The sequence below is a fragment of the Equus asinus genome, chromosome 23 (genome assembly GCF_041296235.1).
Source record: "Equus asinus isolate D_3611 breed Donkey chromosome 23, EquAss-T2T_v2, whole genome shotgun sequence".
NCBI lineage: Eukaryota > Metazoa > Chordata > Mammalia > Perissodactyla > Equidae > Equus > Equus asinus.
Window position 1 is genome coordinate 35,208,808 of NC_091812.1, and position 14,545 is coordinate 35,223,352.

A 14,545-nucleotide genomic window follows, 5' to 3' on the forward strand; every position below is an offset into this window, starting at 1 on the left:
ATACCATCAGGTATGCATGAATTTATATTCTGAAAGAGGAATTTTTTTTAATTACTAAAGTTGAAGTGCCAAACTTTTTGTTTTTTAGGCCTTTCTAAAGTGTATTATACACCTCACTGCTTTCTTAAATGAGTGCACGTGACATTCTTTAATTCCGAATGTTATTCAGCATCTTCTGTGTGGGAGATACTGGGTGAGACCAAAGTCAAAAAACATTGTCACTGCCTTCCAAAGTCACTCAGTTTAGTGAGGAAGAGCATCAATATGTCTGTAGCCATAACACACAGCAGACTGGGACAGTCCTTGTGGAAGTAACCTTCTCTAAGTAACTCAAAGATGCCCATTATTATCAATCCCTATTACATTCTGCACTAAAACAATAAGGATTAGGTGCTAAATTTACTCTCTCTTGTGCCACAGTGGGTACCTCTTGCTTCACAAGTGCAGGAACTGTTTACCGCTGCATTCCCATCCCCTAGCCCAGTGCTCAGCACACAGAAGACAATAAATGTTTGTCGAATGACTAAATGAATGAATGAGTGGGAGTAGACCTGCTTCTAGAACAGCACTGTCCAACAGAAATATAATGCAGGCCACATATATCATTTTAAATTTTCTAATAGCCACATTAAAAAGAATCATAAAAATAGGTGAAATGAATTCTAGTAATATATTCTGTTCAACTCGATATATACAAAATATTATTTCAACATGTGATCAATATAAAAAATTATTGAGGTATTTTACATTCTTTTTTTCATACTGTCTTCGAAATCTGTATGTATGTATCTTACAATTACAGATTGTATACTTTACACTTATCAATTAAGACCAGCCACATTTCAAGTGCTTAATTGCCACATGTGGCTAGTGGCTACTGTATTGGATGGTGCAATTCTAGAAGCTTCCAACTTTTATAACTTGATGCCTCTGATCTGTAGGCTCAGGATAACAAAAGTAGTGGGAATAGCGTCCAGAGTGAGAGTGACAGAATTGTGATTGAGAGCCTGTGGACTTACCTAGAAGTGACTCTCGTGGAGTTGGGGAGTGTGGCCTTCTCATAGGGGTTTTGTGTGCTCATACTCTTTCTGAGCTAACCCTGGCTCTTTTCTCAATTCCAGATAGTTTAGTTGTTCTTTAAGTAACAGTTATAAATAAAGTGGAGGCGTTGCTGCACTTATTTAAATAACGGCATTAAAGAATTTGGACATTGGTCCTCTGACCATGTAGTCTAAATATGGGGTTGAGAAAGAAGCATTTTAAACATTCTGAAGAATAAAGCAAATTAGGCCTTTTGTTTTCCAAAAATGAGAGAACCCTGATATGCCATGGGAACCATCTTGATGTTACTTGGGAAAACCCCCCTATGAAAGCTTCCTGGAAAAATCTTCTGATTAGCTTCATGCCTCTTCTCCTTCAACAAGGTCAAGTGTGCAACTGTCACCATCTTAAGAATTTCAGGAACATGAAACATGAATATACTGCATAGACCTGATTAAGTTTGTCATGCTTCACATTGTCTTAAACGCCATAATTCTATTCCGTAAGGAGTCCTTTCCACGACAATAGATTTGTTTTAAAACGAAAAACTTTTTGAGCCAGCATTGGTAATTGTGGTTGCAGGTATGTTCTCAAAGACAGGGAGCATTCCTTTGTTATCTCAAATGTTGTAAAGCTGTTATTGATTAAGTATCATTTTGCAAAAAACCCTAAAGGTTCTAATATATTCCAGAATGCTGGGTATGTCCACAGTATCCAGGGTATTCTTTCTTTAGACTTCAGGCAATGCTTCCCAATCTTTTTCACATCATGGGTGTAAATGCTATCTATGGAGGAATAACAACCCCCAAACTTAGCTTAAAACAACCAAATATCTCGCCCAGTTCCTGTGGATTACGAATTCGAGGGTGGGTTAGATGAGCAGTCTGACTTGAAGTCTTGCAAGATGTTGGCCACAGCTGCCATCATCTGAAGCCTTGACTGAAACTGGAGGATCCTATTACAAGGTGGCTCATTCATAACATTGGAGAGTTGGTGCTAGTCTTGATGGGGAGAGGCCTCAGTTCCTCTTCATGTGACTCTCTCCCCAGACTGCATGAGCATCCACGGCATGACCACTGACTTCCCCTAGGGTGGGCGATTCAAGAGAAACAAGACAAAGATGGCAGTGTTGTTTATGACCTAGCCTCAGAAGTCATGCTCCCTCATGCCTGCTATATTCTGTTTCTTAGAAGCAAGTTACCAAGTCCAGTCCACATTCAAGGGGAGTTAGGCTCTACATATTGGATGGAGGAATGTTAAATAATTTTTTAACATATTTTAAAATCACCATAATGAAACACATTAAAATTTTGTATTTGTTGTCTCACTGGGATAAACGGACTAAGATACTTGCTGCTAGAGATGACCAGCCTTGGAGCTCTGGCTGCCCTGAATCCCTCCCTAAGGGCTGGGGCAAGCAACCCTAAGTAATATCTGTAACCCAGCCCACAGTGCACCATGGCACACCACTTGGGAAGCCCTAGCCTACGGGTAGTCCTCAGTTGGCAATCTTTTGTAAGGGACCAAAAAACCAAATTCAATTTGGTGTTTTTAAAGAGGGTGTAGAGTTCAGTGGCTCACTTAACGGAAGAATCCAGAGGTAGCATTGGTTCAGACGCAGCTTGATTCAAGACCCACGCACTATGTCCTGGGTCCATTTTTCATCTCTGCTTCCTTTTGGTTGGCTCCATCCTCAGGCTTTCAGCAGTGGTCCGTGGAAATTCCAGGCTCATTAATCAGGGCGAAGGCAGTCCTGAGCTTTACAACCTCGCACCACCAACCTTCATAAAGAAGAGACGTTCTGCGTTCCAGAATTCCCAGTGGAATTCCTTGGGTTCACTCTGATCGGAGTGGCTCACACTCACGAGGGTTCTCCCTTCACACTGGTAGTGAGGTCAACATCAACTCAGCCCACATGGCTAACAATAGAGGGACTGGTAGTTCCTCAAGGAACTGGGAAGAAAGGGGAAAGGAAGCAAAATAAACCACGGGAGCTCACTGCAGAACATTTTGCTTTAAAGCCAACACATTCAGAAGAAGGAATTTGGGTGGAGATCAGGATTACAGTTTATTTCATATCATACTCACAACCACTGAGCTGGCAGGACCATCCCCAGGAGGGGAGATGACGGGGACGTGCAGGATATGAAGGAGGACCTGGAGCTTATCGCATCCTGAAGAAGAGTGGGGACTGGGGTAGATGCGGGTGGCATGTTTTGCTGTACCAGTAATTCATCCTCTGGAGTGTCTTGCCAAAAATGGTGCAAACGATCAGGAATCGGAACCACAGAGCTGAGGGCAGGGAGGGGCACTGGCAGAACAGTGAGAGCAGCAGGGAAGTGGAATAAATATTAGCTTCAACTGGGAAAAGTCAAGCATCAAGGTTGTGTCACTGTCTCTCTAGTGCCTGGCCCATAGTGGGCACTCAATGAATGTTTGCAAATAACCAAAGTAATGAATGGGGGTGGCCATCAGTGGTGATTTCTGCCGACTGTTCCTTTTCTGTGGCTCTGGGCTAAAAGCACCTAACGGAGGACAGATGATTAGGGACAATTGGCCCCGGAGGAATGGCTTTCCATTCACTCTTGATTTTACCTATTATCATTGCCTAGGCAAGAATTAAGAGGATTTTTTCCCCTTTTCTGATGACTTCTCTTGAATCATCCTAGACCTTACCTTTAATAATCTTAAATCCAACCTCACAGAGCCTGATTAAAAACCCAAATCTCTGAAGGTCATAAGTTTTCGGTCATAGAATTACTCGAGGCAGTGTGGCATAGCCTGGTTGAAAAGTATTTGGAGAGCTGTCCACCTACCTGGTCTCTAAGGCCTCGTGTGTAGCACATCTTAGGGGAGCATTGCTTTTTCTAGAATGATGCTACTGGGTCCAACCTAGTTCTTAGTCTGATGATGATCTTTGAGGCATTAGCTTGATAGCTAAATGGCTTCCTCCTTTACTATTTTCCTCACACTTTGGAAGATGGCAAGTCACTGGTACAAGGATAAGGGAGTGATTTTCAAGGTGGTACAGCTCTAAAGGGTGCAGTCGAGAAATAACCTCTCTTGTCCCTTATCAGTTCCTTTATGCAGTAAGAGAACAGTACACGGATGAACAAATTGTTCTGTTAGCCAACAGGATTATCAGGATGATTAGTAAAACAATTTTTTTTTTTTTTGAGGAAGATTAGCCCTGAGCTAACTACTGCCAATCCTCCTATTTTTGCTGAGGAAGTCTGGCCCTGAGCTAACATCCATGCCTATCTGCCTCTACTTTATGTGTGGGACGCCTACCACAGCATGGCACCTGGAATCTGAACCGGCAAACCCGGCCCACCAAGAAGCGGAACACACGAACTTAACCACTGTGCCACCCGGCCAGCCCCTAGTAAAACAATTTTTAAAAAGACTATGTGACTGCCAAACATCTCTGGACCCAGGATCAGAAGTCCCGGTTTCTTCTTCTTCCACTTTCTAGTCCTGCACCTCTGGCCAAGTTGCTGTACCCTTCTGAGCTTGAGGTTTTTCCCTGTAAAAAGAGGGATAAGAGTTGCTCGGTTTTCTTCCAAGCGGCTGAGGGAATCCAATGAGATAGTTAATGCACGGAACGTGTTTTAGAAACTGAAAAGTGCTGCCCCGAATGTAAGGAAGCACCATTTACAACTGACACCTCCAGAAAGTTTAGCCAGGCCCCTACACGTTGTATCCGTGTATGCGCCGCGGGCCACATCAATCAAAAGCAGGTCAAAGGTGCAGGCAGGACAGAGACCTGACTTACCAGAAAATACATGCCTGGTCTGTTCAACTTGCAGTGCCAGTGTATGCTTGTCGTCTGGCAAAGGCCAAGCAAGGGCCTTCAGGGTAGAAGGAAGAAAGGGTAGCAGCGGAACCGAGAGGGCACACAGTGGCGCCTGGAAACCCAGTCCGACCTGGCTTCCCTTCTCCTCTCGTGCAGCATGTCTCCACTGCATTCCTATGGAAGGTAAATACACGGATTCCAACAGCCCACCTGGGTGTCCCCCAGCCTGCAAGTGCTCCCTGAGGGTATCAAAGCACACCGACTTCCACTTGAAACAAAGCCACCAAGCGGCAAGTTTCCCTGCTAGCAATAAGGAAGAAAGACAGGACTTGGCAGCCGTGATGGATTTGCAATAATCAAGCTCCTGTTTCTCGTTTAGAAGCACGGGGTTTGTCGGTATCCTCGCTGCTTCACTCCATCGGATGCAGCCGCGACGCGAATGTCTCTAGATGCATGTTAAGTAAAAAGTTTCTAAAGAGGATTGCGTGGAGCCCAGCAATTGATTAAGAAACTCAATGGCCCTAATCCATGGAGAACTGAGCAACTAGCAAACGCAGCAGTTTAAATCAGGCTCAGGGAAATCCAGCAACCCCCCAGGGTGTTAATGCGCATGCGCCTTAAGATGTGAACGCTGCTTCCGCGTAAGGGCTGCGTGTAGCTGGGAAATGGGAAGGGACGGTCCAGTGCGACGTCAGCCGAGGGATTCGGGGACGCTCAGGGGGCCTGTCTTCTCAGGAATTGTGAAGCTGCAGGACAAGGAGTCGCAGTGGGACTCAAGTGAAGTAGTACCATGGGAAATGAGCATAGTCCTAAAATCTCCTTCCTGGGCCCCCTCCCACTGGAGGAACCGGAAAATGCAGCTAAATGTGTATTTGGAATGACAAGGTGAGAGGAAGGGGAACCTTCCACCTGTGCCAGGCTTGGTTTCCCCTGCCTGAACTGTGATTCTCATGGCAAGTCCACACAGCTGAGAGGGCAAGTGGGACAGCCTTTCCTACAGATGAGGGAAGACCGAGTCCCCGCCCTAAGAGAGTACCCGACTCCAGCGGGGCACATGTGTGCACACAGCTATGGTGGAAGTTTGAAAGGGCCGCCACCCTCCATTACATCTGAGCTCCAATTTGGAACCTAGCCACAGGTTAATCCCACTCCACACTTGCTTTTTGAAACTTTCTCCCTTGCCTTCCCAAGCCCTCTCCCGCCCCACCTCCCCCCCCCCCCCCCGCGCCCCCCGCCCCCCATTGGCCTCACACTCTCTAGTTTTATCTGTGTCTTAGACTGTCCCCTCTACTTGTTTGGAAGTTCCCTGAGTCCAGGAGCTCTCTCTCTCTTTTTATCAGTGAAGAGATTGAAGATCAGGAAGTTCTTATCCAAGTAGACAGTAGCCATCCTGGGTAGTTAAGAAAGACTCATTCCAAGTTTCTTGCTGTGTTTCTTGTCATGTAAACTAGACACTAGAAAATTTAAACTCTCCTTCAACTAAATGATGCCAAGGTGGTTGTTTTGCAAGGAGCTGGGCAAAGTCATATTAATAGAGGAAATATAACTTCTTCAAATAATACTAGATTGTGTTGTCACTGGGCAATATGAAAGCTCACTAGGTTGAAGGTGCTTGTTTTTTAGGTAATGAATGAGAAAATCTACGCTAGCTCTCACTGTGGGAACCTGCACTGTGATCTGATCACCCACCAAGATCTCCTCCACCTATTCGACTGAACCTTGTCTTTCAGAGCTGATGGAGCTGGCCCAGAAAGGCCCACAGCACCAATGAAGGCCGTAAATGCTGGAGTTTGCTAGAAGTAATCAAAGAGAGGCACTAGGTACTGAGGCAAAAAGATGGGGTTTCCCAAGAGAAGGACCCTGGATGAGGGTGTGAAAGAAGGAACTGTAAGAGGGGAGGATGGGAGAGATGGGGTGGGGGCACACTGAGGAGAGAGGTCAAGAGATGGGGCTGTCTGTGTGTGGGAATCCTTCCTCTGAGATCCTGTCTGCCATCTTCCCTGGAGTGGGATAGAATCAAGTAGGATAAAGTCACAATTTCTGGTCCTTCTTCACTCAGCTGTTCTGTGAGCTTAATTGCGTTTTAGTAAAAGAATGCGTTCTCCTCAACCTCCATGGTAGGTGGATGTTGCCGCGTGAGGACATGTAAGCCAGCCAGCAAAGACCAGGACTGACTCCCTGGGCACAGGGAACAATAAAAAGAAATCTGATCCCCACACCCTCCTCCCCCTTTGCAGCAAGAAATGCCCATAGGTGACTAAAAAGAAGGGGTCCTTCTCCTCCAGGACCAAGGTTTATCCCCGTAGGCCCAGATGTGGTCTTGTATGATTATTGGGACTTCATAAATATTGATAAAGACAAGCATTTCCATCAAGTTATATGGCCCACCTTATCCACAGCCCCTTGTTGAAAGCCTGCTCTGCCCACAGTCTCTGGAAGGGGCAGTTGTCTCTTCTGAGTGGCCGGGTTCCTGCTCCTCCCCCTAGGTCATGGCTGACTGAGCAAGGAAACCAGTGTGATCCCTGAGTGGTGAGGCACAGCCTCAGGCCCTGAGTTTCTAACTCTCATTTCCACTTTCTTGAGCTGTGGTTACCCTCATTTCTGTGGGACTTCTGACTCTACCATAGATCTCTCTTTCTTATGAGGTAGCTTGGGTGGGTTTCTGCCTCTTAGCACCACGGGATCTCTGCCAGGACCTGACTGCTCATGGGAATGCTGAAAGGAGGAGATGGAGGTGAAATGGATAGCCACAAGACTGTCCTGCTCCTCCCCTTGAACCAAGATGGCCTTGTGAATTGCTTTGGCTCACAAAATGCAGCCAAGTGATACTGTCTGAGTTCTGGTCTAGATCTGAAAAAACTTACCAGATTCTTCTTTCACTCTTGGAGCTCTGAGCCATGGTGGACAGAGATCTGGCTACATGGACTGGCTACATAATTTGCAGGGCACAGTGTAAAATGAAAATGCAGGATCCCTTGTTTAAAAATTATAAGAATTTCAAGGGGGCTGGCCCGCAGTGGTGCAACGGTTAAGTTCACACATTCCGCTTCGGTGGCCCGGGGTTCGCCAATTTAGATCCCAGGTGCAGACATACGCACTGCTTGGCAAGCCATGCTGTGGTGGGCGTCCCACACATAAAGTAGAGGAAGATGGGCACAGACGTTAGCTCAGGGCCAGTCTTCCTCAGCAAAAAGAGGAGGATTGGCAGCAGATGTTAGCTCAGAGCTAATCTTCCTAAAAAAAAAAAATTCACGGCAGTGGTAACAGAGCATTAAACCAAGCAGGGGCCCTTCTGCGTGTGGGGCCCTGTATGACTGCGCATGCTACATACCTATGAAGCTGGCCCTGCTGGCCACCCTGACGGAGTGACCTCATGGAAAGAGAGAGATCGCTGGCCAGGTGGTAGCTGTTTCAGACATCCCAGCCGAGGTGCCTGACACGGGAGTGAAGCCATCTTGGATTTCCAGCCCCAGCTGAGCCTCCTGTGGGGAGGTGTGAGTGCATGAGTGACCACAGGTGAGACCAGCAAAGAACCACTCACCTGAGCCCAGCCCAGATTGCAGAACTGTGAGCAAATACATGGTTGTTATTCAAGTAAAGCTCACTAAAGCTTTCAATGACAAGTGGGCATAGTCCTTATGGCCACTTCTTGGGATGGTTTGTTATCCTGCAGTAGAGAACTGAGACAGAGGAAAGAGAATTCACAGTGACTGACCCCCGCTGTGCTCCGGACCCTATCGGGGTGCTGTGCGTGTGCTGGCTCATCTGCTCCTCACAACCACCTGGGCTGTGGTCCCTCCTTACGGGAGAGGCTACTACAGTTCTGTGGTGAGGGATTGGCCCCACTGCTCCACAGTCACTAAGTGGCAGAGGCAGGATTTCAACCTGAGTCCGACTGATTCCACGACCCACATAATATCCCTACAATGAAACAAGGAAGGATCCCCAGAAGGTGCAGGGACCTCAGAGACTACTAAGTAGGGATCTGATGCAGTCTTTCCCAAGTGTCCTCACAAATCCCACAGAGGAACTGTCAGACAGGGAAATGAGTCTGGTGAGAAAGATCCCTAATGGGCACCGTCACGTCACAGCTCAATCATCTTCTCCCATAATTCCTATGATCCTGGGTGACCTAGAGGTATCCTACAAGGAGGCTTACTCTGGTTTTCTGATAGGCATGACACTAAGAAAATCTGATGTGGTTAGCTCCGGGCAGTCACCACTTCTTTATATGTGGATTATCCCCCAACGAACGTCCGGCATCTGCGGTCATCCGGGAATGCGTCCAGGCAATGATCTAGCGCTCAGAAGGAACAAGAGCTAATTTCAACGGTAAGCCGGAGTTAATTAAGAAGCTAAAACAGCTGTCCCTGTGTGATGACATCTAACAAAAAAAGACTTGCTATTTATATTATTCACTGTTTTGGCTTTTCTTTACCGAGCCTTCTTGAGTGTCATCAAGTGGTGAGTGAATGTGGAGGTAGGTGCCTGTCTGTCTGCCTGTCTGCCTGTGGGTGGTGAACTCATTACCGTAGGTCAGCCACGAGACCAAGGCTAAATGCTAAGTCAGCCTTCAGCAAAACAGTGGCATTCCCTCGCATGGAGAAGATGCTGGAAGGCAGTGTGGACTAGTGTTTATGAGCACAGCTCTGGAATCAAAGATACTGGGGTTCAGTTCCTAGTCCTGCCTCTTGCTCATTAGTGATTACAATGGACTGAATGTTTGTGTCGCAAAATTCGTATGTTGAAACCCTAACCCCCAATGTGGTAGTATTAGAAGATGATGCCTTTGATAACTCGGTGATGTAGTGGTTAAATTCGTACACTCCACTTCAGCAGCCTGGGGTTTGCAGGTTTGGATCCTGGGTGCAGACCTACACACCGCTCATCAAGCCATACTGTGGTGGCATACGAAAAATAGAGGAAGATTGGCATGAGTGTTAGCTCAGGGCGAATCTTCCTCATGCAAAAAGAGGAAGATTGGCAACAGATGTTAGTTCAGGGCCAATCTTCCTCACCAAAAAGAAAAAATAGATGGGGCCTTTGGGGGGGGTGATTAGGTCATGAGGGTAGAGCCCTCATGAATGGGATTAGTGCCCTTATAGAAGAGACCCCAGAGAGCTCTCTCACTCTCTTTCTGCCATGTGAGGACAAAACAAGAAGTAGGGTGTCTACCCTCAGAGGCAGGACCTCACTAGACACTGAATCTGCCGGCACCTTGATCTCAGGCTTCCAGCCTCCAAACTGTAAGAAGTCAATTTCTGTTATTTCTAAGCTACCCAGTCTAAGCTATGGTACTTTGTTATAGCAGCTAAGACAGAGACGTTGGGCAAATTGATGAACTTCGTAATCCTTAGTTTCTCACTTGTTTGTAAAATAAAATGTGTGCGGACTAAATGAGATAAAGCACCCGACCCACTCAGGAAGGGGCCAGGCCTAGGACAAGGGCTTAATAAATGTCAGCCGTTGTTTTATTTGATTAACCTTGGTTCTTTGACTCCACCCTGCTGTGCCCCCCCCCCCCCGCCCCCGCCCCGCCCCGCCCCCACGCATCCTTTTGTTACTGAAACCAAAGTGGGTTCCGTCCTGGCGAGTTAAATCAGACTCTCAACCCAGAAGCAGTTGTCTCACAAAGTAAAGTATATTTGCGGCAAATAGGAGGCCATGCGGAATCATTTCCAAAGTCATGGCGTCCCTGAGCGAAGAGAAGCAGGGACCTTTTATTTCAGATGGGGAATGAATATTCAAGAGGAACAGGTGGTGTTCGCTCGCAGAGGCTCAGATGAAAAACATGCTTCCGCATACACTGCAGGTTTCGGTAAGAAGGCCCAAGCTCCTCCTGGAGATATCTTAGCATTAAACATAAGGCAAAGGTCATAGGCGAAGCTCTCTGGTGAGGCTTGGTCTGCTCCAGGGAGGTTGGTGATTGCATCTCCTTAACATAACAAAAGGAAAAAGAAAAATTTGGAAAAACAATTAAATGCCTCTAAACCCACCCTTGAGCTCCTCGGGCCAAGTAGCTGGTAGCACTTTGTCTAAAAGTGTTTGTGTGTAATTTCTCTGTCTTCTCTCCACTCTCCCATCGTCTGCCCTTGTCTCATCCTCTCTACCCATCCCCCTTTTTTGCTCTCTCTAGCCCCGCATTCCTTCACCTTCTTACCTGAACTGGGGTTGAGCGTGGGGCAGATCAGAGGATAACAAAAGGCAGAGAGACCTTGGTGTCAGGGTGGCATGCAGCTCTGTGGGGCTGTCTAGACTTTCCTGTCTCTGGGGATACCAGTGTTCCAGGCCTTCTAACACTAGGAGAAAGCACAGCGATCATCCGATGTTGTCCAAACCCCTCATTTTATGGGTAAGGAAACTAAACCATAGAGAGGATGTTTAAGTGCCCCCCGCCATGGTATTAGACAAGGCTGGGCAAGAACCAGGTCTCCAGGATTGTCATCCAAAAGAAAAGAAGGCTGACCCCATGTTTCCATCTCAGCCGGGATCTTCTGTCTTCCCAAAGCACCTCACCTACTTTCTTGCCCAGCTGTGGAAATATCAAATTGTACCAAGATTTTGGCCATGATGGACACTCCTCTGTGCATACTATGATGCTTATGTCCTGGGCCATCAATAGAAATAATAAAGAATAGTTGCCCTTTTTTTGAAAGCTTACTATTTTCTAAGCAGTGCGTTAAGTATCAACTTATTTAATGGATTTTTGTGTGTGTGTGTTAAAAATTTTAAATTTGCAGCATTAGAATAAATGTCTGACTTCTGAGCCAAAGTGAGCAAAAGCAAAAAAGATGCAAATGTCTTTCCTAAACTGTTTTCCCCCAAATTAGCTCCGGCATGTTGTACAAGTCACCTTTTATAAGCCCCATTTCTCGTCTGTTCAGTGTGGTTATGAACGTCGACAGGGCTATTGTCAAGTTTAAAAGCACGTTTGTCTGACACTAAGTATTCAATAAACAATATTATCAATCTTCCATTTTGCAGTTTGGGCAGGGGTTGTCAGAGAGTTTGGGTGACAGGTGAGAAGGTAAAGGACATTATGGAAAATCTGAAAAACTGTAATAAGGGTAATATATTTTAAATATATTGTTTTCTTTTATATTCTGTGAATTCCCCCCCCCCCATCAGTTTGAGATATCTCTATGCCTTGGGGAGATTGAGATTTTTATAGCAGGAATGCAAAGAGAAAGAAAAGTACAGGGCCGGCTTTCAAGTTTTGAATTTGAGTGTCTAGAAAGACAGTCTTTAAAAGTCAGAGGCTGTAGAAAAAGAAAAGGATTTTCTAAATTCCTGTTGCTCCCATTAACATACTAAGGGTCAGAATAGCGGCTCTGAACTCTAACCCACTGATAGAACTGAGGTTTGACATAAAGGGTGTCCTTGCTAAAAAGAAAAGACGGGATTTTTTTCCAATCCAGACTAAGAGAATGCCCGGAGAAGACAGGACAGAAGTTGGAGGGAAAAATGTGAGTAATATGTGTCCTGGCTTCTCCAGGCAGGGCTGAGATGATGCGGGTGGATAAATTGAAGGAAAAGAACCCTGAACAGACAGGGAACCTGTGTCCTGTTCCTCATTCGAAACTCGGCCAAGGGACCCTCACACAAGTGGCCCCTGCCAATATGTAGCACTGAAGAATGAAAATAACAGCAGGGGTCTTTCGCCATTGGGTTTGGAGGAAGCAAAGGTGCAAGTTTCTCTGGTTGTCCCACATCTGGGTTCATCAAACACCAGTCACCTCTGCCATCCTACCTGAGTTCAACCCCAGCGAAATCAAAGTCATAAACCCGAGGTGCACCGGTGGGGAAGTCAGTGCCACATCTGCCCTGGCTCCCAAGATTGGCCCCCTGGGTCTGTCTCCAAAAAAAGTTAGGTCATGACATTGCCAAGGCATGTGGTGACTGGAAGGATCTAAAGATTACGGTGAAACTGACCATTCAGCACAGACAAGTCAGATTGAGGTGGTACCTTCTGCCTCTGCCCTGGTCATCAAAGCCCTCCAGGGACCACCCAGAGACAGAAAGAAGCAGAAAGACTTTGAGCACTTTTGTGGAAATAGCACTTTTGATGGGATTGTCAACATTGCCTGACAGATGTGGCATTGATCTTTAGTCAGAGAACTCTCTGGAACTGTTGAAGAGATCCTGAGGCTTGCCCAGTCTGTGGGCTGCAGTGTTGATGGCCACCATCTCATGACATCATAGATGACATCAACAGTGGTGCAGTGGAATGCCCAGCCAGTTAAGAAACACAAAGGAAGATATTTCAATAAAGGATTATTTGACAACACAGCATGGTTATCAGGCAAAGGGGCTGCAAGAGTGCTTCTGAGCCTCCTCAGCCCCTGGCAGGGGCACAGGAAGCATCAAGACATCTCCATGTGTCCTCGAGGATGAGGGTGCAGCTGAGTTGAGAGTCAGGCTGCCATGGCAAGGGATGGGCTGGCCAGCCTAAGCTAGTGACCAGATGAGGACGTGGCTGAGACACAGAGGCGTCTGCAGGGCCACCAAAGCCAAGATGGGGACTAGGAGCAAGTCACAAGGGAAAACCTTTAAGCTCTGACGGACCCAGAAAAAGCCAGTTTCCCCAAGCATAGACATCTACAGTGCAGTCAGCCAGGTACCCAGAGACATTGCTGAAAAACATCAGCACCAACTCTCTTAGTCAGCTCCGGCTGCCGTAACCAAATACCGTAGACTGGGGGGCTTAAACAACAGACATTTATTTCTCACAGTGCTAGAGGCTGGAGGCTGGGAAGTCCAAGGTCAAGGTGTGGGCCGATTTGGTTCCTGGTGAGAGCTCTCTTCCTGGCATGCTGACAGCCAACTTATCTCTGTGCGTTCACATGGCCTTTCCTTGGTGTGCACAATGCAGACAGAGGGAGAGCAAGATCTCTCTTCTTAAAGGCCACTAATCCTATGATTAATAGGATTAGCCCCACCTTTGTGACCCCATCTAACGCTAATTACCTCCCAAAGGCCCCATTTCCAAATACGATCACATTGGGAGTTGGGGCTCGAACATATGAATTTGGGGGGACACAAACATTCAGTCCATATCACCAACCCTGATCACAGTGGGTAAATCTGCAGCTCACTCTCCTATTGCCACACGATCACACACCTGCCACCTCAATACACCAAGGCACCATCTTGGGAAGGAGGGCAGGAAACAACACAAGATTAGCCATTTACCTTAACACAAAAACAAAACAACTCTTTAAACCAAAACTTCTTTCCTATCCAAAGAGACTAAGATACAATTAATGGTCAGTGTAGTGGAAGCCAATGAGGAGGATTGGTCAATTGTAGAAAACAAGCCACATTTATTTTGCACACTGATGTAGTTTGCCGAATTTTTGACCCCGTTATATGAAGGGGAAAAAAAGCACCCGTAACTCTACGGTGCTAAACCTCCATTACATCTTTAAGGTATTTCTTTTCTACCTGTTTTGCATGTGCATGATGATTTTAAGTAGCTGCAACCCATATCATTCACGTAATTTTATATGACACTATTCGTAAAATTCACCAAAATCACTTTTCCGTACTGCTATGTGGTCTTCCTAACTGTCAATGTTAGTGGATGCATATGCTGTTAGTCAAAACTCTTGCAGTTGTACATAACATAAAGCCAACTCCAGCTAGCTGAAGGAAAAGGGAAATTTAATGGGAAAATTCTGGGATTGCTCACTGAACTGTGAGAACCAA

The 14,545-nt window shown here is 46.3% G+C and overlaps 1 pseudogene; it reads left to right on the forward strand.

The window, feature by feature from the left end:
* The first annotated feature begins 12,389 nt into the window (after positions 1-12,389).
* Positions 12,390-13,080, forward strand: LOC106834853 (large ribosomal subunit protein uL11-like; annotated as a pseudogene).
* The last annotated feature ends 1,465 nt before the right edge of the window (positions 13,081-14,545 follow it).